The sequence below is a fragment of the Pseudophryne corroboree genome, chromosome 1 (genome assembly GCF_028390025.1).
Source record: "Pseudophryne corroboree isolate aPseCor3 chromosome 1, aPseCor3.hap2, whole genome shotgun sequence".
Lineage (NCBI taxonomy): Eukaryota > Metazoa > Chordata > Amphibia > Anura > Myobatrachidae > Pseudophryne > Pseudophryne corroboree.
In genome coordinates this window covers 940,059,137-940,084,921 of record NC_086444.1, presented here as the reverse complement: position 1 = coordinate 940,084,921, position 25,785 = coordinate 940,059,137, and the positions used below count along the sequence as shown (strand labels likewise).

The 25,785-nt window shown below is 43.0% G+C and overlaps 1 protein-coding gene and 1 pseudogene across 1 annotated transcript in view; one reads left to right on the top strand and one right to left on the bottom strand.

The window, feature by feature from the left end:
- MGAT4D (MGAT4 family member D) overlaps positions 1-25,785 on the top strand; it is a 480,101-nt gene that overhangs the window by 442,343 nt on the left and 11,973 nt on the right. The window lies entirely within an intron of this gene.
- On the bottom strand, positions 2,504-2,623 carry LOC134935735 (5S ribosomal RNA; annotated as a pseudogene).

The window sequence follows — 25,785 nt, the reverse complement described above, 5'->3', positions numbered from 1 at the left end:
TACGGAGTCCCAGCATCCACTTAGGACGTCAGAGAAAATAAGAATTTACTCACCGGTAATTCTATATCTCGTAGTCCGTAGTGGATGCTGGGCGCCCATCCCAAGTGCGGATTGTCTGCAATACTTGTATATAGTTATTGTTTAACTAAAGGGTTATTGTTGAGCCATCTGTTGAGAGGCTCAGTTGTTGTCATACTGTTAACTGGGTATTGTATCACGAGTTATACGGTGTGATTGGTGTGGCTGGTATGAGTCTTACCCGGGATTCAAAATCCTTCCTTATTGTGTCAGCTCTTCCGGGCACAGTATCCTAACTGAAGTCTGGAGGAGGGTCATAGAGGGAGGAGCCAGTGCACACCAGTTAGACCAAAAGCTTTCTTTTAGTTGTGCCCAGTCTCCTGCGGAGCCGCTATTCCCCATGGTCCTTACGGAGTCCCAGCATCCACTACGGACTACGAGAAATAGAATTACCGGTGAGTAAATTCTTATTATAAATACAGTAGAAAAGGCAGCTGGGAGGGAGGGAGGGGGTTACAGAAGAGGCTGCTACATCCATGGGGATAAGGATATAAGGAACATGTAGGCTTTGGGGAGAAAAGGGAGGGGGAGGGGCCAGGCTTATTACAGTGATTACTCTGTGCAGTGCTATACACATACAGTACATAGTATGTGACACACTGACACTACACTTACCATTTGTTCTGTGTAGTGTTGAACTGTTCAGCCTGCAATTTCATCACAATGAAGCCTCCTGTCTGGGAATGGTGTGGGGGTGTCTGTGCTCCGATTGGCTGGCTGACTGTGAGTGATGTGTCACTCTGCCAATCGGAGCACAGCAGACACTGCTGGGGAGTTCCTGCCCTGAGCAGGAATCTCCTCAGCGTTACAACAGCAGGCAATCCACCATGTACACTGCACAGCAGCTGAAGTAGTGAAGTGACTGCTCACTGCTGTATAAAGCTTCTCCCTGCCCGGTCACCAGCTGACCCTGCATTAGCCACGCCCCCCGATGTTAGTGGGAGGGGTTACAGAGCAGGGGAGTACACGGGGATTTACCACCCATCTGCACAGTCCGAGTCTGAGGTAAGCAGTAACGTCAGACGGCCGAGGGGGCGGGGATTCGGACGGGTCTGGGGGCAGACTTTCAGGTGGATTCATTTCGGGAATTGGGGGAGACACGGCAGAGTTACAGATAGGCCTTCGGGTTGGGGTTCTGTGGGGCTATTTTCAATGGGGGGCCTGGAGCTGCAGCTCCATCCGCCCCATTGTTAATCCGGCCCTGCCTTGGGACACCTTTACTCGAGCGGTGCTTTCTACAACAGGATTTGCTCTGCCTGCGGGCACTAAACATCCACCGCTGGCCGTCCTCTGACCGCGAGCCTCCTGGCGCTGCACGCGTCATCCGGTCTCTCCGCTCTGCTTCCTCCTGCTTCCAAACGCTGCCACCTTGTTACATACACGCATGCAGTGACCAAGTCCACCTGCTGCCGCCGACACGTTGGATGGGGGGGACAGCCTCGGGCTTCACCCATGGCCCTTGGGTGGCTGGAGGGGGGAGACCCCTTGATTGAAGGGGTCCCCACTCCTCCAGGGTACCCCAGCCAGGGGTGACTAGTTGGGTATGTAATGCCAGGGCCACAGGGACCAATATAAAAGTGTCCCCCGGCTGTGGCATTATGTATCTGGCTAGTGGAGCCCGGTGCTGGTTTCAGAAATACGGGGGACCCCTACGCTTTTTGTCCCCCGTATTTTTGGAACCAGGACCAGGCGCAGAGCCCGGTGCTGGTTGTTTAAATATGGGGGAACCCCTGTCGGTAATATATTATTTGGAAAACCTTTATCGGATATTCAAGAAAGGGGTTTGTTGGAGCCGCACCGGTCTAGCAATAATTTTTGTACGAAAAGCAATCTGAGTAATGTCCTCTGAGAAACTGAAATTTATGTTATAGAATTGCTTCAGATTAAGGTAACTGTGCATATAGAAAGATAGTATGTCTTTTAAGGAGCACTAAATATAGTTACCATTCAGTGGTGCTCCCATGAGTCAGAAATATATTGAGAAAAAGTACCAAATAAGAGAAATGGAAAAAGAAGTAGACTCTTGTTTGGGAGCACTCTAACTCAGAGGAACTAGGTTGTATACATGTTTTAAACTGGTAAAATCATGATTTTAATAGATTCTTGTTAAAAATATATAGAATTATCGGAGTTCAAAGCTTATTCTATGTGATTCAAGACTATTGTGCAAAAAATATCTATATCAATTTAGTAAATAATTAGCGAAAATTGCTATAATATAATGTAAGCCGGAAAAGCTTTAGAATTCACAAAAAAGGGGGGGGGGGAGAAACACCTACTAGTCTCAATGGTGTCTGTCAAGTGAATATATGACCATCATTCATACTGCAAAAATCCCAAATGGAAAAAGTAGTTGCAGGGAATTAAATCATAGGTCATATGAATCCGAGTACCCATCTGTGACTTAGAATTGGGCAGCAAAATTTATTTGCAGTACCAGGATGTTCCAAGGTGGTCTCCCATCCGAGTACTGGTCCGGCCCTCCACTGCTTAGCTTCCAAGATCGGAAGAGATTGGGCATCTCCAGTGGGGTATGTCCGCAATTTCTTAAGCTAGCCCTTTCATTTGTCACTTTATATTGGAAATGGAATCGTTCATATTTTCAACAAGAAAAATGAAAGAAGGACAGACACACATGTGAACGGCAGGCTCAAAAAGTGCAGATTGGATATGACAATTGTATGGCAAACAAGTATCAAGGCCATAAATATCCAATCAAAGTGAATCCTTCCTTATTTGTATTGTACTATACACCAGTCAATTGTATATAGATAACAAAATCATTCTTGGTTGTGCTGTCTAAATAAGACAGTAATAAGCATAAATGAATCACCAAGAAAGAATAGGGGAATTACTACAAAGAATCCTTTATAATCAGTGGGTTAATATCTGTGTTTTTCTCACAACCAAAGATCCACCATTGGTATACAAAATCTCTGAAATAAACAAAAATGAGAACAAATATTGTAGTATCAGGGTATTCCAAAGTGGTCTCATCCAAGTACCAAACCTGTCCACCGCTATATAGCATAAATGCTCAGATGCAATTAAGCACCATTCGTGGAATACATCTGCAATTAGATGCTTGTCACTGATTGGTATGGTCACCTTCAATCATAGTTTTTGGAAAAAGCATATGTTAGAAGGGCAAATAATAATTAGATGAGTATACCATATATGTGTACCTATGCAGGGTATGCAGTTGGTTAATTACCACAGCATTTAGCATATTACCCTGCAAAAGAGTATATGGTCAGAACACAGCAGGTGTAAGCTTGTAAGGCAAAACCATCAAACACATATTGATCCAAGCCTAAAAGACTTGGTAATGTAAGAATAATATTACCACTAACCAGTAATGTAGCAGAGAGCTTATTTGCTAATCACCCTAGATAAAGATTGTTAAATAAATAAAACGTGACAGGTGCTATTGTACCAGACACTTGGTTCATTTCATACAATACCAAAATGTAGACTTTGATATCCCAGGTTTTCTCGTGCAGGCAGTGGGAATGTGAACAGCGGGATAGGTGCAGCTGATCCCCGCTGCTCCTGCCCGAAATCGAGCTCCAGCGGATGGGGGGAATATCGCTGCGTCCCGCCGTATTTCCCCGCTAGCGAGTTCCAGACACTAGGGGATAGTTTGTGTGAGTATCCACCTCACTTGTGCCCGTAGACGAGCTCCGGCGGGTGGGGGTAGCCGCTAACTTCCGCGGCTTGTATGGTTGCCTGGTGACAGGCTATGATGGTCCGGCTTCCAGGTCACGTGTGCGCACCACGTGACCATAAGGGTCCTGACGTACGTTTCGCTGGTAGGCTTGATCACAGGACGTAAGTCGTCACTGTGGGTTTAGATTTTTAAAGGAGAGTCTGATTGCTGATAGGAGATTCAGATTTGATGGACAGTTTCCTCGATCTATCCAATTAGTGCATTTTTTCTATAGTGACGAAAGCCTTATTAATTAACTTCTTTTTGAAGAAAATGCAATTACATTGCAATTCCATTATTAGATGTTGCTGCTAAAGCATTTGTTATGCATAGAGCTGTCCCATAATTGGGTATATACTAAGAATAAACAGGAATTGAAAACAGGGGAGTGATAATAATTAATTAATAATTGATAAAAATAAAATTATTATTATTAATAATAATGATGAATGAAAATAAAAAATGAGAAATAAATAATAATAAAAAATAAATAAAAATAGATAAATAAAAATAAATATAAAATTGAATAAAAATAATAAAAATAAAAATAAATATAATAAAAATAAAAATAAAAATAAAATTAAAAATAATAATAATAATAATAGTAATAATAATAAATAATAAATATGAAAATAAAAATAAATGAGAATATGTGTAAAAATTAATAAATGGAGAAGGAGGGAGGGGGGGCAGTGGAAAGGCATTATTTTTATATGTGAAAAAACTTTTATGTGCATTGTATATGGGTGGTACAAGTAATACTAGTACTATAGAGATAGCAAGAATATGTAAAGGTTATGTGATAAATAACCATAAAAATGTGAATTGAAGGTGAAATATACGTGAAATATAGATGAAGGGGGGACTGTAACGATTAAAGGAGGGGGGGGGGGTTGAAAGGGGGTTGAGAAAAGGGGGGGGGGGAAGGGCAAATAGCAAAAGTGAAGATGTGGAATATGGGTGTATAAACACAGTAAGGGGCAGAGTATGAATTCTAAAATAAGAGCCCATAGTGAGAATATATGGTAGTGAAAAAAAGTGTGAATATCTTATATTCAGCTGAGTGGACTTTTCAAATAAAAGTGACAGAAATTAATCCATATATTATATTCAGCGAGTGAGCCTTCCAATTGTGTAAACACTATAAATGAATAACTGTGAGGACAAAAGTAGTGAAAAATAAAGTAAAAGAAATAATAAGGTAGGTTGCCGTTAATAAGAAAAATGCCGAAACATACTGGGTATTGACTGGGCGAGTATTGTTTCAAGACGTTGGCCAGTATTCTAATTCAGGAAAGCCCCATAGTTTATGTTCTCATTCATACCGGCGGGGTAAATGGATCCCATTTTGAAAATCCATTCACTCTCTTTTTGCAAAAGGACATTTGTGAGGTTGCCTCCTCGTATACCTAATTTAATCCTTTCTAGACCAAACACTTTTAATTCTTCCCATCTGTTGTTATGATGGGTATGAAAGTGACGAGCGACTGAGGTCAGTTGCTTCATTTTTGCTTTGTCCGAAATAGCATTGCGTATTGATCCTATATGTTCTAGGATCCGCTGTTTTAAGGGGCGAGTAGTCATGCCGATGTATTTCTGGTTACAACTACATTTAATGCAATAAATGACACCTTCCGTCTGACAATTCATATAGTCTGGAATTTTGTGTTTTTTCCCAAACTTGTCCTCTATTTCCTTGGTTGGATCAATGAATTTACAGGCTTTACATTTGCCACAGGGATATGTTCCAGTTATTATTGGTCTCTTGTTCGGCAGTATTCCGGGGTTGGGGGCCGACTCCTTCTTTTTGCACACATATAACAACAGTCAACAGCAGATGCTTGGGTGCAGAAGGTAGTATCTCAGGGGTATGGGTTCCCATTCAGGAGGCAGCCTCCTCAAAGATTTTTTTGCACCAGCCCGTCCGAGCCACGTGTACAAAAACGTGCATCCGCAATAAAAAAAATCACACAACCTCTATAAATGTGAGCAATACTAACTATAATCACTCACAAGCACAACCCACGCTTGTTCTGACTTTATGACTGGGCCAGACCTGCGTGTTGTGTCTTTATACTTCCTTCCTTAAATACTTTTATTTCAAATTTATCTGTATAGCAAACAAATGTATTCGATTTCACACAGATCTATAATGACTGCAATAATCTATAATTTAAATGATATGATTCAGATTGGATAGCTATGTTGCAGAACATACACTGATATAAATATACACATAATTATAATAATAAATATATGTACCATTCACTGGCCTCCTATGTTACACCTTACCTCTAATTTGCATATCAAAGATATTTGCTTTTCACTGCTAAAAAAAAGTAGTTACACAGGTTAATTTGCATTTCAATGGCTATACTCCCTAGTAAGCAGACTCTACAAGTCTTGGAAGAAAAAGAAAAAAATACCCCCAAAACTCTTGCTTTCCTTTTTCTATCTGTGTGCAACCCCCCACTTGATGTAAAGTAATTACGCACAGACAAGAAGGAAACCCCCCCCCCCCACCTATCTCACCATTTACTCTCACTAGGCCCAATTGAAACTATTAGTAATTGACTATGGCATGGGTTAAATAAATGCATTGGTAACTCATAAATGGTGCTTTATGTGACAAAGGAAACTGATTGTTCTGAGCACACTGAAAATCAGCTATTTAGAAAGTGATCTTCCTAAAATGGCCACTGCTCTTCCCCTTTCCATATCCATGAGGGTTACACAAGATGGTGGACAGGCCATGTGGTTAGGCCAAAATGGAGGACAAACCATGCGGCTCCTTTGTCACAAAGAAATCACAAATTATACAAGGACCAGAAGTTACTTTAGGCCTGGGTTTAAAAAAAAAAACTATATCAAGGCTATGCAGCAACTTTTAAATGTACTTTTAAATCTACTTAACAGATAAACAATCCAATCTGAATCAAACACAATATGACTTATTTGAACTTTGTTTTGCAACAATATGTGAAAGGGTATGCAAAGTATTGATGTCCTTTGTGTACGCTTTTGGTGCCAAAGAAAATTTACACAGATTTTTTAAATAGCTTTTTTCCTGTTTACCTACGGGTTCTATCAGCACCTCTGTAGACCAGACAGAGCAGACACAATCTAACAGCACACAAATAGGGTTTTTAGAACATCCACCAACCAGGAAAAGGTTACGTAGATAACTTTCCACCCTTTGCTGATAGATTAAGCCTGCTATGACCTGCTAGCCTATGAGCATGTGAAAACCGGATCGAGCCCTCAATTGTAAACGTCGATTTACATACAGGACTAAAAGCAACACTTTAGAAACACATTAAATACACTTTAAAATGGAGCCGCTGCGGCCCTTTGTGATCAACCTTAGCCTACGTACTTTTTCCACCATTAGCGTACAAAGCCTTGTACCGTGAACGTACTTTGCGTACAAACGCCGCGCTGGCCGTACAAAGTACATGCAGTGCGTACACACCCAAAGACACGCTGTGAGCACTCTGCAGCTGTGTGACTGAAATACACTTATAACCTTAGCAGGGAAAAGAGACACGACACCAGATTGTATTTAAGATGCTGGGTTCTGACACACCAACATGTAATTGCTGAAAGGGGGTTACAATAACAACAATACAATACAATAGAAAAATGGCTACAGTCAATGGTACATACGTTTTGGTTTTGCCTGCGCTTCCCGGCCGGTCCTCAGTCATCAAGGGAGATGACCTTCAGAGTCTGTGTGGGACCAAGCATGCAGCTGGCTTTTTATACAATAGTCCAAAACCTAACACAATGGAAACTGTAATCTCTTTGTCCATTGGATACAGGGATGGTCATTTACAGTACAGGAGGGGTTTGAATAGGTGGGCGATGTCTGTTCCAGGTGCACTTGCAGATGATCTCCTCTGGGTTCCCGCCGCATATCAAGTGTACAGTAAATACAGTTAATATTTATATTCTGCTCCTGCGCATAACTATTCGCAGGAGCGTGCGATCTTCTGCAAACTAACACCGGAATATTGCTCTTAAAATACCCTACAGCTGGTTGCCAAACACCACCTTATAACCTAGGTCTGTCCCCTCCTGTCCTGAAAAGGTGAATCCCTTTGTTCTAATACCATTTAAACATGTGTAACTCACTGGTGTGGTGCAGGGAGACTATGGAGGTCATTCCGAGTTGGTCGCTAAGATTTTCGTTCGCACAACATAATCGCAAAGTTGCGATTACGTTGTAAAATTGCGAACGTCCGCCCCCAACGTATTTTTGCTATTTCGTACGCAGTATTACACAAGGTAGGCGTATGCCATATTACAACGCATTATAGTGAATCCAACGCATACACACAAACCTCATCGCAAAAATACGATGTCATCGTAGATTTACGCATTCCTCTTAAATATGCTAAGTTTTGTGCAAACAAACGCACAGCAATGGTTTTTTAAACCTAATTTAGATGACACCTTGCAATTCTAACTCTGCAAGCATCCCTCAATTATAAATCCAATTAGTCTAATAATTGATTATGTGATGACCAGTTAAGTCTGCAAAGAATACCTTAAGAAAAGTTTGTCGGCATAATTGGTCATTACCATGTTTTTTTTGAAAGAAGTGCAAGAGATGTATAAACTGTGCCTGACAGAAATGTAGATAGCATAATTTGGTGTGTATGTGTAGTGTGTGAATGTATGTGTTTACTTTTTTAAAAATTAAAATAACCTAACTAACCTAATTTGTATGTAATAAATAAGAATTAAACTCATAAATGTTGTTTTTGTTTTTTTGTTAGGTAACCAATTTCTGCATTGCAATATGCTTTTAGATTGTTGCTTAAAAAACATCACAAGTGCATAACAGTAAATAATGATTGTTTATTTTGTCAAAATTTTTTTTTTTTTTTTTTTTTTTCATTTTTTATAACAATTTTTATATTTTTTTTCAAAACTTAAATTACATTTGCCAAATTATTGACTTCGGCCAACATGGCCTCCAATTGCATTCTCAAACGCACAACGATGCCTGCCAGGCTTGTGGGATCTCCAATGGCACCATCTGAAATGCAGAGTAAAAATGATTAATTTAAAAAAAAAAAAACATTTCCTATTACATCACAATTCCACAAAGCACACTTTCATATCAAATGATATATATCATGTATGTATAAATGACTAAACAGTAGCATACCAACACACAAGCATACTCAGCAATGTTTGACATAGCAAAATTACAATGTGTAAAAGTCTACCACACCATGATGTACATTTACTAAGATGGGAGTTCTATTTAGGGTGTGATGTTGTCCATAGCAACAAATCACATTCTACTTCTCTTCTCGAAGGTGGAAAATAACTGAAACTTTGTTTTTGTTTGTTTGCTATGGTAAACATCCAATCTTGAATCACAACCCCAAATTAGTACATGTAACCCCATACTGGTCTTCATTCACATCTGTAGTGAAGCAGACATTTTTTTTGTGCTGTTTTGACCTGCATCATCACACTGCATATCAACATCTTCAGGAGGACAACATATCCTAGCATGCCCACACTCCCTGAAAGCCTGCCTTACAAAATAAGTAAGGTCAAACAGATTTTAATAAAGCAAATAAGCATTTTGTGAGTGTAACTTTCATAACAAAAAAAAACAAAAACATATAAAAAAAATATCACTCAGGTCTAAATGTGTTGCAGATAATGTTTCACATACAAAGCTTGTTGTGCAGGCAAACCTGTCGACATAGTGATTTACAACCAGATGTAGACACTGTACATATAATGTCCCGCACACAAATGTGAATGCATCATCCATACCATGATGAAGAAGACAAGCATTTAACCTAGACAAAAGATTATCCACAGTACAACAATGCTTTTTTTTTTTTTTTTTTTTTTTAAAAAGGAATGTGTGCGAACTTACTATCCTCTGACACTTGGCAACCTCCCTCTAGTGGCTCTGGGGCCTCTGCTGCCCATTCTGTAGGCGTCGTTGGCTGGCTGGGGGATGGAGGCTGGATGGGGGATAGGTGCTGGCTGGGGGATGGAGGCTGGAGGGGTGAGCTTGGCTGGATGGGGGATGGGTGCTGGATGGGGGAAGGAGGCAGGATGGGGGAAGGAGGGTCCAATTGTGTGACAGGATGTAAGGGGGAGGTACTTTCAGAGTGGGTTAAGGAATTATAGGGTGAGGGTGGTAGTGTGATTTTTAGGGACACAGAGGGTGAGGGGGGCAGAGAGGGGAATTTTGTAAAAGTGTGGGATTGGGCTGGAGAGGGGGTGTGGGCTGGAGAGGGGGATTGGGAAAGAGAGTGGGCTTGGGCTGGAGAGGTGGATTGGACAGGAGAGGCTGAGGTGGCTGGAGAGGGTGAGGTGGCAGGAGAGGAGGATTGGGCTGGAGAGGGGGATTGGACAGGAGAGGCTGAGGTGGCTGGAGAGGGGGATTGGGCAGGAGAGGCTGAGGTGGCTGGAGAGGGTGAGGTGGCAGGAGAGGGGGATTGGGCTGGAGAGGGGGATTGGACAGGAGAGGCTGAGGTGGCTGGAGAGGGAGATTGGGCAGGAGAGGCTGAGGTGGCTGGAGAGGCTGAGGTGGCTGGAGAGGGGGATTGGGCAGGAGAGGCTGAGGTGGCTGGAGAGGGTGAGGTGGCAGGAGAGGGGGATTGGGCCGGAGAGGGGGAGGGTGATCGGGAAGGGGATGGGGAATGTTGCTGGTGTGGACTCACAGCACCAGCACCTTGCCGTTGTGCTCGCCCTATAATGACATATGTAAAATAAAAAAAAAACAATAAAAAATGAACCACAGCATATTCCTATTACTCTGTTCTGTACCATGTTATAGAAACAGGGTTAACATGACTAAGTTATTAATATATATTTTATGGTGATGTTGGCCTTATCAAACAAAAAGATTAAAAGTAAACTATATTAAATACCGTCTATCCATTTAAATCTATATTCTCATTTTTTAATCTAAACAACATCCCCAGTGTCAAAATTGTCCCACATTTTTAAATAAAAAACAAACCACTGAGCCGGTAAATTTTAAAAGTTTTCTGCCTGTGTATTAATTATGGCCAACAACATACAGTCAGTACCATACCTCCCAACATGAGTCTCTCCAGGAGGGACAGAATGTTCTGCTCCGTCACTTCACTCTTAATGTATGATTGCCATCACTTGTGCAGAGAAATCTTGAGATTAACAATTAAGTTACAAATACCTAAGCAGAGTTTTCGGTTCCTCTTGCAAAAGGTCATATTGGGAGTTATGCATCACTGCATAACCTACCTACACACACTCATGCCAATTTTCTCTGTGCAAATTTTGGCACTCACACTTAACGATAGTATGCAAAGGTTATGCGTTAATCCCGTCTGTGCACGAAATGTTACTTACTGCGGACACGTAGGGTCCGGATCTGTTGGCGGAGCTCCGCCAGGAGGTCTGGCGTGCGCCTCCGCAGGTCGCTCCAGCGCCTCTCTAGCTGGATGATGGTCCTGCGACAGCGGAGGCGGCTCCGTAATAGGCGGTGGACCTCCGCGTAGGCCTCGCGTTTAACCCTATTGGGGATAAAACGCCCAACGCGGCCTACGCGTCGGTCCATCACCGCCACTAGCAGGCGGAGTTCCCGCCGTGTGAACGGTGCAGCACGCATCATGGCAATGGCGTTTTCCTTGTTTGGGTATATATTTATAGTGTGTGTTGGCATGTGATTGGTGTAAAATCTATGCTGTCATTGAAATAAACTTTATTGATGTCTGCAATGCTGTGAAGAGCAGAGTGATTATTTCGCTAGAGCGGAAATACGCAGTCGCGGAAGAGCATGAAAAAAAAATTACTATTCTGACATAACCCCCAATACAAACACCCAAAGCAACACACACACACACACACACACACACACACACACACACACACACTTTGTATAAAATTTACACACAACACAGTGTACTCACCACATTTGGTGTGAAAAATCAGCTGCATAGTCACAAAATGTTCAACATTTAGTAACATATGTTTGTGTTTTTTACAAAGAAAACAGGATTATAAAAAAAAAAAAAAAATTAGCAACGACACATTATTATATTCCCCGAAAAAACATTGTAAGCTTAACATTTTTAATTTTAAATGAACAAAAACATAATAATATATTCAAACACACCATAACAATTACACAATGACCTTACAATAACAACCTAAATGACATGTGAGCAAAATGAACATAAGCATACAGTGTTTTTTATTTATTTCCAAAAGCAGAACAAAATACACTATACCTGAAATATTCTTGGACAATGCTTGCCCTTACTTGGCTTCCCCTCCGGGAAACACTCCCACCACCAAATCTCCGGCCAACCCCTGGCTCCTCATCTGGCAATTCCTCTGTGTCAGGAAGCTCAACGCGACTCCTTACCACGATGTTATGAAGTATAGCGCACAGGACCACTATTTTACTTGCCATCTCCGGCGAATACATGATATCGCCACCAGTGCGGTGGAGCACACAAAAACGTCCTTTAAGCACACCAATTGTGCGCTCCACCAGCTGTCTAGTGGCAGTAAGCGCGGAGTTAAATGCCGTCTGTGGTCCTGGCCTGGGATTACGGTAAGGAGTCATGAGCCAGGGGGTGCAAGGATATCCACGGTCTCCTGTTTGATGAGAACATTAAATTAGAATGAGAATATTATTTAGGTATAAAAGACCAAAAAAAAAAAAATAAATACTCACCCAATAACCACATGTCTTGTCGTTGACTTGATCTTAATCTCTGCCATATCCCTGATTGTCTAATAACATGTGCGTCATGGGAGCTCCCAGGGAACTTAGCATTCAGGGACAGGATCTGGAGGGATGGCCCACAAACAACCATTACATTCAGAGAATGAAACAGTTTCCTGTTTCGATAAATTTCTTCATTATGTCTTGGTGGCACAATAGCTACATGTGTGCCATCCACAACCCCAATAACATGTGGGAAGCGACTACCACCTGCCTCAAATTGCCGCTTCACCACATCTAGGGCACCAGCATCCAAAGGCATAGCAATAAATTGCTTCACACGCTTTAGGAAAGCCTGGCTGACACGCCGCAGGACCTTACTGAACTGGCCCTGCGACATGCCAACCAGGTCTCCAACCACATGCTGGAATGACCCTGTGGCCACAAAATGTAACACAGCAAGGAATTGTGTCAATGGTGGTATTGCTGTAGTATACCGAATTGAAGACTCCAGATCACTCTCTATTATGGAGAGAGTGTCTAGGATTAGATGTGTTGGCAGCCTGTATCTACGCACAACCACATCATCTGGCATCCCAAAAAGTAGGACACGGGTGCGGAAAATTGGTGGCCTAGCACGCCTCCGTTGCCTTGGTTGATGAGGAGCCGGTTGTGGTTGGCGGGCTGGCGGTTGGGGTGGGAGTGCTTCCGTGGGTTGGGGTGGGAGGGCTTCTGCAGCCACAAAGACCGACATCACCAACTTAAAATAAAGATAATAATATTGAGAATAAGACAAATTCAAAAATCAAATGTACAACCTTAATCCAAATTAATTTTTCAGGGTGTAAACTTACTGCAGGAGCATACGACATTGTTTCTGGATTCAATTAGGGACCAATTATAAATTGTGAAAAAAAAGGGAAAGCACAAATTAAAAGGTATAAACAAACATAGTTTAACCCAAAAAAAAAATAGGTGTCAACCAACGAAACAGACACATAATAAGAGCATCAAAAACATATCAAACACCTAAGTATAAATAATGTTAATTATGTTATAAATCTAAACTAGATTCTACACCAAATTTAGTCCTTTAGTAGCTATTACAGGCAAGAACAGCACTACTTTGCAGAACAATCCGGGAAAAAATAATTTAAAAAAAAAAAAATAGTGATGACAAACATAATCAAAACACTTTGAACACACACATACTCCACAACACACAGGCCTAGGGGACTTACCTGCTCCTCAAAATAACACACTTGATTGATGAAAGAAACTGGGCCAAAAAATAAACAATAAGTTGGTCCGAAACTAAATATGGATTACTTCTCCTGAAAAATAACACCTACAAGAGACACAAAATGAGACTAAGACCACATAGAGCACATTAGCACAAACAGACACAAACACAGGCCTTGGGGACTTACCTGCTCCTCAAAATAACACACTTGATTGATGAAAGAAACTGGGCCAAAAAATAAACAATAAGTTGGACCGAAAATAAATATGGATTACTTCTCCTGAAAAATAACACCTACAAGAGACACAAAATGAGACTAAGACCACATAGAGCACATTAGCACAAACAGACACAAACACAGGCCTAGGGGACTTACCTGCTCCTCAAAATAACACACTTGATTGATGAAAGAAACTGGGCCAAAAAATAAACAATAAGTTGGACCGAAAATAAATATGGATTACTTCTCCTGAAAAATAACACCTACAAGAGACACAAAATGAGACTAAGACCAACATTTTTACATTAGTCCACAAAACAGAAACAATAAAGTACAGGTTAGGCCAAAATAATTTCACTAAAATCAACAATGAAAATAAATAAACATATATTCTAACAAAAACAGAAAACCACCTGCATTGCACCAAAAAACATACTTGCATTTAACAACAAGACGATTGCACGAATACTCCCAAACGGAACTTCGCAAAAAATATGCAATACGGTCTATATGCTAAAAGCGAAAAAACGGAAAACTGTATACTTGACAATGCTAAAATTACTCACTTTGCAAAGTCCAAAAGAGCACCTTCTCGCACGAGACAGAAACAAACTTCATTCATCACCAGTACACTCACAGCGTGCAAACCAGGCCCTTAAATAAGCAGTACAATCAGTAGCAAGATTAGCATACTGTACACCTGTGTGAATGAACGCGCCGCACGTAGGTATAAATAGGCACACACCTGGGCATACAGACGACATCTGCAACATGGCTACTCGTGAGGAATTAGCAGCAGAGATAGAGCGCATTATGCAGCAGCAGATGGCATTGGCGAAAAAACGCATAGCGTGCCAGAGACGGATGATGGAATCCGCCTCTGCGGATTTTGAAGAGGCAGGACCCAGTACTCGGGAAATGTCAGCTTCTGAGCCCCAACAATTAAGTGGGGATACCCTGCCACACACACATACTGGCCAAACTGAGGGAGAATCAGCATTAGCCACACAAGCACAACAGACAGAAGCTGCTAGTGACGAGGAAGATGGTGAGGAGCAAAAGGAGGAAAGCTCACAGGCTACCTCCAGACGTAAAAAAAAGACAGCCAGCATTCACTAAGAGGGAGTTGCGTGTTTTGGTCACGCAGGCCATGTCCAAAATACATAGAGGACCCAAAAACATGGGTGCTGCTACGAAAGATCGCATCTGGAGGGACATCACACATTCTGTGAATGAAGTTGGCTCTGTCGTCAGAACATCACAGGAAGTTAGACGACGGTAAGTGCATCTTGCCAGTCCATTCTCTGTGCTAAGTTGTCTAAAAAATGTAGTTACATGTGATGTTATGTATAGCAAACAAAATCAGAACATGTGTCCTATATATTTTTACACAGAAATAATAATACTCTACTTTGCCCCTATTTCCACAAACATATGTAGTTGGGCCGACTTCAAATCCCGCCTGAAGGCAAAGAGGTCTGCGGAGTGGAATGCCTCAAGGGCTACAGGTGGAGGAGCAGCTGTCACTGTGGAGTTTACAGACTTGGAGGAGATGGCGATGCCCTGTATCAGTTATGAGGAGGCCCAAGGGGTGTCAAATATGGACACGGACCTGCCTGAGATCCTGACGGAACATGACTTGCCAGGTAAGTTTACACACGTATTTGTCTTCAATTTAAACTGTATGTTTTTAAAAAAAAAAAAAATTTTATTGTACTCTTTTCCCACACATTCTTCTATTTGCTTGCCACAAAACACAGCACAGGGGGGTGATCAGTTAGAGTCACAGGAAGGTTATGTGGCTGAGGCTGAGGTGGAGGGACCTAGTGGGTCTGGGCGTGTGGGCCCACAAATCCCACCTCTGCAGGTTCCTACTGGCCCCCCCACCCAACCCTCTGCTATCCCGGAGATCCTGCTTGAAATTGCTAGGTATGGTAGGAGCCTAAATGCATTTCAAGACGGGGTCCTCCGGGAGGTAAGCCAGATAGCTGTCCGGCTCAGTGAGCACCGAACCAGTGTTGAGCAAGGTGTTGCTCAACTCTGCCAAGGTCTGGTAGAGATCAGGCAGGGACAAGAACAACTTGCCTCCTCATTCCAAAGCCTTGCAACTAACATCTTGCAAGGGCTCCAGGCCATCGCTGTCTCCCTTGCCCACAGTGGCAGAGAGCCACCCACATCGGCTCCCTCCCCTGCCCCTGCCCAGGAAGAACAGCCCACTGGGCAGGCCCAACGAAGGTCGCTCCGCAGACCAAGCCAAGAAGAACAGCCTCAGGTGGGGCGAAAAAAAAGAAAGTGATGTCTCTCCAGATGGGCAGCACCCATGTTTTTCATGTTGCCTCTATGTTATTTTGGAGTTGGCTTGTGTGTCCAGAATGGCTAACTCCCTCTTAGTGAAATGTATTATTAATGTTTGGAGGTATTGTAGCCTGTGAGCTTATTTTCAGAAACAACAGAGCCATCTTCCTGTTACTAGTGTGCTATGTATTGATGTGTTTGTGTGGTGGATCCTAATTCTTTCTCAGTTGGGTCCAAATTTTTGTGTGGCAGGGTGTGTAATATTTTATTTTGGTCCTTGAATTTCTCAGTTTGTCAGGAGCTGAATTTTGCCGAGTACTGAGTTCTGCTATATCATTTGTGTCAGTGGCATCTGCTTGCTGCTTGGTCCATCTCTGCCTGTGATACTCACGTGTCGCCATGTTGTTTTGATGTTCAAAAATATTACTACAGTAATAAACATATAATATTTTACAAACGATTGTGCACTTTATTCAAGGTAATGCATTATGTAAATCTTAGTTCCAGGAAGATTATGTAAGCATATAGACACTTGTGTAACGAGGGAACAATCTGCAATTTTTTAAAACAATTGCATCTTCAAAAATACTACAGGTATGCCTTGCAACACACGTTAATGTCCATATTAATTAAACTGACACAACACTTTTTTGTTTTAGCTATGGTCAACAGGACATCATTTAAAACATTGTCAGATATTATAAAAAAAAAACATTTCTGGCCAAAATTAAGTGTATGCTGCATTATGGGGGTGTCTGTTTATTTAGGTAAAATGTTGCTGCTTGCAATTAACATTTTGTGTAATTTCACTTGTTTGCATTTAGTAGTCTTACACACATTAAAACCTGCCCTTTACAAAAATGTTTACACACCAACTTTAACACAAACAACAACCTTATTTGGCAGTGTGTGAGATTTATATGTGAGTAGAATAAACATGTAATGTGGGTTCAGACAATTGCTGTTTGCTAACTTTCATCTGAGCAGTATTTAACAAGTAATTGGCCAACAGATGAATGTGCTCTCCAATTAACTGCTAATTACTGCATACACACTTGTAACAGCACTTCGCAAATGCAGAGTAACTGCAGACCTACTCGGCTGCTGCGTGAAGATTGCTAGGGATTCCTATGTTAGTTTTAACAGCGACAATGTTTTATTGCGAAAAACACGCCCATTGCGAGTTGCATACTCCCACACTGTACGCCCACTTTCACGCCCATGTCGGACCATTGCGAAGTCTCGCCTCCGCCACTCCTCGTTTTCGTTTGTGAGTAACGTGTGGGTTTTTTTGTAGAGATGAGCGGGTTCGGTTTCTCTGAATCCGAACCCGCCCGAACTTCATGGTTTTTTTCACGGGTCCGAGCAGACTCGGATCCTCCCACCTTGCTCGGTTAACCCGAGCGCGCCCGAACGTCATCATGACGCTGTCGGATTCTCGCGAGACTCGGATTCTATATAAGGAGCCGCGCGTCGCCGCCATTTTCACACGTGCATTGAGATTGATAGGGAGAGGACGTGGCTGGCGTCCTCTCCATTTAGATTATAAGAGAGAGAGATTTACTGGAGCTTAGGACTAGGAGGAGTACTGTAGAAGTGTAGAGAGTGCAGAGAGTTTACTAGTGAGTGACCACCAGACAGTGCAGTTTATTTAATATATCCGTTCTCTGCCTGAAAAAAGCGATACACACAGTGACTCAGTCACATACCATATCTGTGTGCACTGCTCAGGCTCAGCCCAGTGTGCTGCATCATCTATATATATTATATATCTGTCTGACTGCTCAGCTCACACAGCTTATAATTGTGGGGGAGACTGGGGAGCACTGCAGTGCCAGTTATAGGTTATAGCAGGAGCCAGGAGTACATAATATTATATTAAAATTAAACAGTGCACACTTTTGCTGCAGGAGTGCCACTGCCAGTGTGACTGACCAGTGACCTGACCACACTGACCACCAGTATAGTTAGTAGTATACTTATATTGTGATTGCCTGAAAAAGTTAAACACTCGTCGTGTGACTTCACTTGTGTGTTGTTTTTTTTTTTATTCTATAAAAATAAAACTCATTCTGCTGACAGACAGTGTCCAGCAGGTCCGTCATTATATAATATATAATATATACCTGTCCGGCTGCAGTAGTGATATATATATATTTTTTATATCATTTATCATCCAGTCGCAGCAGACACAGTACGGTAGTTCACGGCTGTGGCTACCTCTGTGTCTGCACTCGGCAGGCAGTCCGTCCATAATTGTATACCACCTAACCGTGGTTTTTTTTTCTTCTTTATACATACATACTACTACGACATCTCTTTATCAACCAGTCTATATTAGCAGCAGACACAGTACAGTACGGTAGTTCACGGCTGTGGCTACCTCTGTGTCTGCACTCGGCAGGCAGTCCGTCCATAATTGTATACCACCTAACCGTGGTTTTTTTTTCTTTCTTCTTTATACATACATAGTTACATAGACATCTCTTTATCAACCAGTCTATATTAGCAGCAGACACAGTACAGTACGGTAGTTCACGGCTGTGGCTACCTCTGTGTCTGCACTCGGCAGGCAGTCCGTCCATAATTGTATACCACCTAACCGTGGTTTTTTTTTCTTTCTTCTTTATACATACATAGTTACATAGACATCTCTTTATCAACCAGTCTATATTAGCAGCAGACACAGTACAGTACGGTAGTTCACGGCTGTGGCTACCTCTGTGTCTGCACTCGGCAGGCAGTCCGTCCATAATTGTATACCACCTAACCGTGGTTTTTTTTTCTTTCTTCTTTATACATACATAGTTACATAGACATCTCTTTATCAACCAGTCTATATTAGCAGCAGACACAGTACAGTACGGTAGTTCACGGCTGTGGCTACCTCTGTGTCTGCACTCGGCAGGCAGTCCGTCCATAATTGTATACCACCTAACCGTGGTTTTTTTTTCTTTCTTCTTTATACATACATAGTTACATAGACATCTCTTTATCAACCAGTCTATATTAGCAGCAGACACAGTACAGTACGGTAGTTCACGGCTGTGGCTACCTCTGTGTCTGCACTCGGCAGGCAGTCCGTCCATAATTGTATACCACCTAACCGTGGTTTTTTTTTCTTTCTTCTTTATACATACATAGTTACATAGACATCTCTTTATCAACCAGTCTATATTAGCAGCAGACACAGTACAGTACGGTAGTTCACGGCTGTGGCTACCTCTGTGTCTGCACTCGGCAGGCAGTCCGTCCATAATTGTATACCACCTAACCGTGGTTTTTTTTTCTTTCTTCTTTATACATACATACTACTACGACATCTCTTTATCAACCAGTCTATATTATTAGCAGCAGACACAGTACAGTACGGTAGTTCACGGCTGTGGCTACCTCTGTGTCTGCACTCGGCAGGCAGTCCGTCCATAATTGTATACCACCTAACCGTGGTTTTTTTTTCTTTCTTCTTTATACATACATAGTTACATAGACATCTCTTTATCAACCAGTCTATATTAGCAGCAGACACAGTACAGTACGGTAGTTCACGGCTGTGGCTACCTCTGTGTCTGCACTCGGCAGGCAGTCCATAATTGTATACTAGTATCCATCTCCATTGTTTACCTGAGGTGCCTTTTAGTTGTGCCTATTAAAATATGGAGAACAAAAATGTTGAGGTTCCAAAATTAGGGAAAGATCAAGATCCACTTCCACCTCGTGCTGAAGCTGCTGCCACTAGTCATGGCCAAGACGATGAAATGCCAGCAACGTCGTCTGCCAAGGCTGATGCCCAATGTCATAGTACAGAGCATGTCAAATCCAAAACACCAAATATCAGTAAAAAAAGGACTCCAAAACCTAAAATAAAATTGTCGGAGGAGAAGCGTAAACTTGCCAATATGCCATTTACCACACGGAGTGGCAAGGAACGGCTGAGGCCCTGGCCTATGTTCATGGCTAGTGGTTCAGCTTCACATGAGGATGGAAGCACTCAGCCTCTCGCTAGAAAACTGAAAAGACTCAAGCTGGCAAAAGCACCGCAAAGAACTGTGCGTTCTTCGAAATCCCAAATCCACAAGGAGAGTCCAATTGTGTCGGTTGCGATGCCTGACCTTCCCAACACTGGACGTGAAGAGCATGCGCCTTCCACCATTTGCACGCCCCCTGCAAGTGCTGGAAGGAGCACCCGCAGTCCAGTTCCTGATAGTCAGATTGAAGATGTCAGTGTTGAAGTACACCAGGATGAGGAGGATATGGGTGTTGCTGGCGCTGGGGAGGAAATTGACCAGGAGGATTCTGATGGTGAGGTGGTTTGTTTAAGTCAGGCACCCGGGGAGACACCTGTTGTCCGTGGGAGGAATATGGCCGTTGACATGCCTGGTGAAAATACCAAAAAAATCAGCTCTTCAGTGTGGAGGTATTTCAACAGAAAAGCGGACAACAGGTGTCAAGCCGTGTGTTGCCTTTGTCAAGCTGTAATAAGTAGGGGTAAGGACGTTAACCACCTCGGAACATCCTCCCTTATACGTCACCTGCAGCGCATTCATAATAAGTCAGTGACAAGTTCAAAAACTTTGGGCGACAGCGGAAGCAGTCCACTGACCAGTAAATCCCTTCCTCTTGTAACCAAGCTCACGCAAACCACCCCACCAACTCCCTCAGTGTCAATTTCCTCCTTCCCCAGGAATGCCAATAGTCCTGCAGGCCATGTCACTGGCAATTCTGACGAGTCCTCTCCTGCCTGGGATTCCTCCGATGCATCCTTGCGTGTAACGCCTACTGCTGCTGGCGCTGCTGTTGTTGCTGCTGGGAGTCGATGGTCATCCCAGAGGGGAAGTCGTAAGCCCACTTGTACTACTTCCAGTAAGCAATTGACTGTCCAACAGTCCTTTGCGAGGAAGATGAAATATCACAGCAGTCATCCTGCTGCAAAGCGGATAACTGAGGCCTTGACAACTATGTTGGTGTTAGACGTGCGTCCGGTATCCGCCGTTAGTTCACAGGGAACTAGACAATTTATTGAGGCAGTGTGCCCCCGTTACCAAATACCATCTAGGTTCCACTTCTCTAGGCAGGCGATACCGAGAATGTACACGGACGTCAGAAAAAGACTCACCAGTGTCCTAAAAAATGCAGTTGTACCCAATGTCCACTTAACCACGGACATGTGGACAAGTGGAGCAGGGCAGGGTCAGGACTATATGACTGTGACAGCCCACTGGGTAGATGTATGGACTCCCGCCGCAAGAACAGCAGCGGCGGCACCAGTAGCAGCATCTCGCAAACGCCAACTCTTTCCTAGGCAGGCTACGCTTTGTATCACCGCTTTCCAGAATACGCACACAGCTGAAAACCTCTTACGGCAACTGAGGAAGATCATCGCGGAATGGCTTACCCCAATTGGACTCTCCTGTGGATTTGTGGCATCGGACAACGCCAGCAATATTGTGTGTGCATTAAATATGGGCAAATTCCAGCATGTCCCATGTTTTGCACATACCTTGAATTTGGTGGTGCAGAATTTTTTAAAAAACGACAGGGGCGTGCAAGAGATGCTGTCGGTGGCCAGAAGAATTGCGGGACACTTTCGGCGTACAGGCACCACGTACAGAAGACTGGAGCACCACCAAAAACTACTGAACCTGCCCTGCCATTATCTGAAGCAAGAAGTGGTAACGAGGTGGAATTCAACCCTCTATATGCTTCAGAGGTTGGAGGAGCAGCAAAAGGCCATTCAAGCCTATACAATTGAGCACGATATAGTAGGTGGAATGCACCTGTCTCAAGCGCAGTGGAGAATGATTTCAACGTTGTGCAAGGTTCTGATGCCCTTTGAACTTGCCACACGTGAAGTCAGTTCAGACACTGCCAGCCTGAGTCAGGTCATTCCCCTCATCAGGCTTTTGCAGAAGAAGCTGGAGACATTGAAGGAGGAGCTAACACGGAGCGATTCCGCTAGGCATGTGGGACTTGTGGATGGAGCCCTTAATTCGCTTAACAAGGATTCACGGGTGGTCAATCTGTTGAAATCAGAGCACTACATTTTGGCCACCGTGCTCGATCCTAGATTTAAAGCCTACCTTGGATCTCTCTTTCCGGCAGACACAAGTCTGCTGGGGTTGAAAGACCTGCTGGTGACAAAATTGTCAAGTCAAGCGAAACGCGACCTGTCAACATCTCCTCCTTCACATTCTCCCGCAACTGGGGGTGCGAGGAAAAGGCTCAGAATTCCGAGCCCACCCGCTGGCGGTGATGCAGGGCAGTCTGGAGCGACTGCTGATGCTGACATCTGGTCCGGACTGAAGGACCTGACAACGATTACGGACATGTCGTCTACTGTCACTGCATATGATTCTCTCAACATTGATAGAATGGTGGAGGATTATATGAGTGACCGCATCCAAGTAGGCACGTCACACAGTCCGTACTTATACTGGCAGGAAAAAGAGGCAATTTGGAGGCCCTTGCACAAACTGGCTTTATTCTACCTAAGTTGCCCTCCCACAAGTGTGTACTCCGAAAGAGTGTTTAGTGCCGCCGCTCACCTTGTCAGCAATCGGCGTACGAGGTTACATCCAGAAAATGTGGAGAAGATGATGTTCATTAAAATGAATTATAATCAATTCCTCCGCGGAGACATTGACCAGCAGCAATTGCCTCCACAAAGTACACAGGGAGCTGAGATGGTGGATTCCAGTGGGGACGAATTGATAATCTGTGAGGAGGGGGATGTACACGGTGATATATCGGAGGGTGATGATGAGGTGGACATCTTGCCTCTGTAGAGCCAGTTTGTGCAAGGAGAGATTAATTTCTTCTTTTTTGGGGGGGGTCCAAACCAACCCGTCATATCAGTCACAGTCGTGTGGCAGACCCTGTCACTGAAATGATGGGTTGGTTAAAGTGTGCATGTCCTGTTTTGTTTATACAACATAAGGGTGGGTGGGAGGGCCCAAGGACAATTCCATCTTGCACCTCTTTTTTCTTTTCTTTTTCTTTGCATCATGTGCTGATTGGGGAGGGTTTTTTGGAAGGGACATCCTGCGTGACACTGCAGTGCCACTCCTAAATGGGCCCGGTGTTTGTGTCGGCCACTAGGGTCGCTAATCTTACTCACACAGTCAGCTACCTCATTGCGCCTCTTTTTTTCTTTGCGTCATGTGCTGTTTGGGGAGGGTTTTTTGGAAGGGACATCCTGCGTGACACTGCAGTGCCACTCCTAGATGGGCCCGGTGTTTGTGTCGGCCACTAGGGTCGCTAATCTTACTCACACAGCTACCTCATTGCGCCTCTTTTTTTCTTTGCGTCATGTGCTGTTTGGGGAGGGTTTTTTGGAAGGGCCATCCTGCGTGACACTGCAGTGCCACTCCTAGATGGGCCCGGTGTTTGTGTCGGCCACTAGGGTCGCTAATCTTACTCACACAGCTACCTCATTGCGCCTCTTTTTTTCTTTGCGTCATGTGCTGTTTGGGGAGGGTTTTTTGGAAGGGACATCCTGCGTGACACTGCAGTGCCACTCCTAGATGGGCCCGGTGTTTGTGTCGGCCACTAGGGTCGCTTATCTTACTCACACAGCGACCTCGGTGCAAATTTTAGGACTAAAAATAATATTGTGAGGTGTGAGGTATTCAGAATAGACTGAAAATGAGTGTAAATTATGGTTTTTGAGGTTAATAATACTTTGGGATCAAAATGACCCCCAAATTCTATGATTTAAGCTGTTTTTTAGTGTTTTTTGAAAAAAACACCCGAATCCAAAACACACCCGAATCCGACAAAAAAAATTCGGTGAGGTTTTGCCAAAACGCGTTCGAACCCAAAACACGGCCGCGGAACCGAACCCAAAACCAAAACACAAAACCCGAAAAATTTCAGGCGCTCATCTCTATTTTTTTGTAGTATTTTTGCACCAGTGTCGTACGGCTGTGCTCGCGCATGCGTATTTACGCCTTTGCGCATGCGCAGTTAGTTAGTTTTTGCACATTTGCAATGCGATGACTCTCTGCGATCAACTCGGAATGAGGGCCTATGTGTATATTGTGCACTATTTGGATTAAATATGTAATGTGTTTTATGGCTTTTCCATGCGATCACAAACACTACCGTAATTACTCATACCAAGCGCTAATACGCAGGAAAGCGGGAGTGAGCATACGCAAACTGCGAATATGTGCACGCACGGCAGAGCAAGTATCGCGCACGGAGGCCATCTGTGTGTAGTTTGTACGTGATGTGTGTAATGCAATATTTTTTTTCGACTTCGACACTATGATGGAAATTACAGAACTCTCTCATCTTTTTAAGTGGGTCAACTTGCACAATCGGTGGCTGGTCAAATACTTTTTTGCCCCACTGTATATATATATATCTCCTCCTCCAATGGCGGCACACGGGATGAAATAAATGAAGACTCAGACAACAGCTTGTATCCTTTCACATTAGGCATGCAAAGATACCCTTATCTATCTTCAAATAAATTAGATAACATAAGTGCTATGGACCTCCTCTTATATGTATCTTTATATCACAATATGTCCCCTGTGTATATAAGAAAACACTCATTAGAGTAAAGCCTGCATCCCAATATTTTCATTTAAACCCTTAGGGGTCAATGAGTCAAAACGTATTATCCATTCTGCTTCTCTCTGTAGTAGCTTGGTGGATCGATCCTCACCTCTAGGGGGGGGGGGCACATGATCTATAATCCAATATCTCAAAGAGGAAAGATTATGTTTAGCATCATTAAAATGCAGTGCAACCGGTTGTTGCTAGACCCAGTATTAATGGCTGCCCGTATGGCTGTGCGGTGTTGTGCCATCCTTTCGTGAAAAGTGACCTCAGTTTTTCTTACATAAATTTTAGAACATGGACAAGTTATCATTTATACCACATACTGACTAGTACATGTGAGCCGATGTCGGATATAATATTTAACTCCTGTGTAAGGATGATAAAAAGTCTCTCCTGTTTGTAAAAAGCTACTGGTGATACAGTTGAGACATTTGAAGCAACCATTCTTAGGTTTTCCCAGAAAGGTACTACTTTGTTTCTTACCCTGCTATGATATGTCATTAAGCACCAGATAATCTTTAAAGTTTTTGCCCCGTTGGTAGCAACTCATAAGTGACTTATTATGTAATGCCCCCAAATCTTTATCCGATGTGATCATAGGCCAAAGAGACTTGGCTTTATTATTTACATGCGTGCTCATGTGAGTATGTTTACTGACCCACACATGTCGATTATTTTCGCTCTTTCTAACTGTAGGTGTCAGCAATTGATCAACAGGTACAGATAAAGCTTTATTTCTGGCCTTGATTAAATCATCTTCTCTATAGCCTCTCTGCAGAAATTTCAGAAACATGGATTCCAGTTGTTTAACCCCTACTTCCCTGTTGTCACAAATGCAAAGTGCTCTTAAAAATTGAGAATAGGGTAGTGCATTCTTTAACGCAACTGGATGAGCACTAGATGCCTGTAACAGATTATTTCTGTCTGTGGTCTTCGTAAATAGTGCCGGTGAAAGTCTCCCGTCAGTT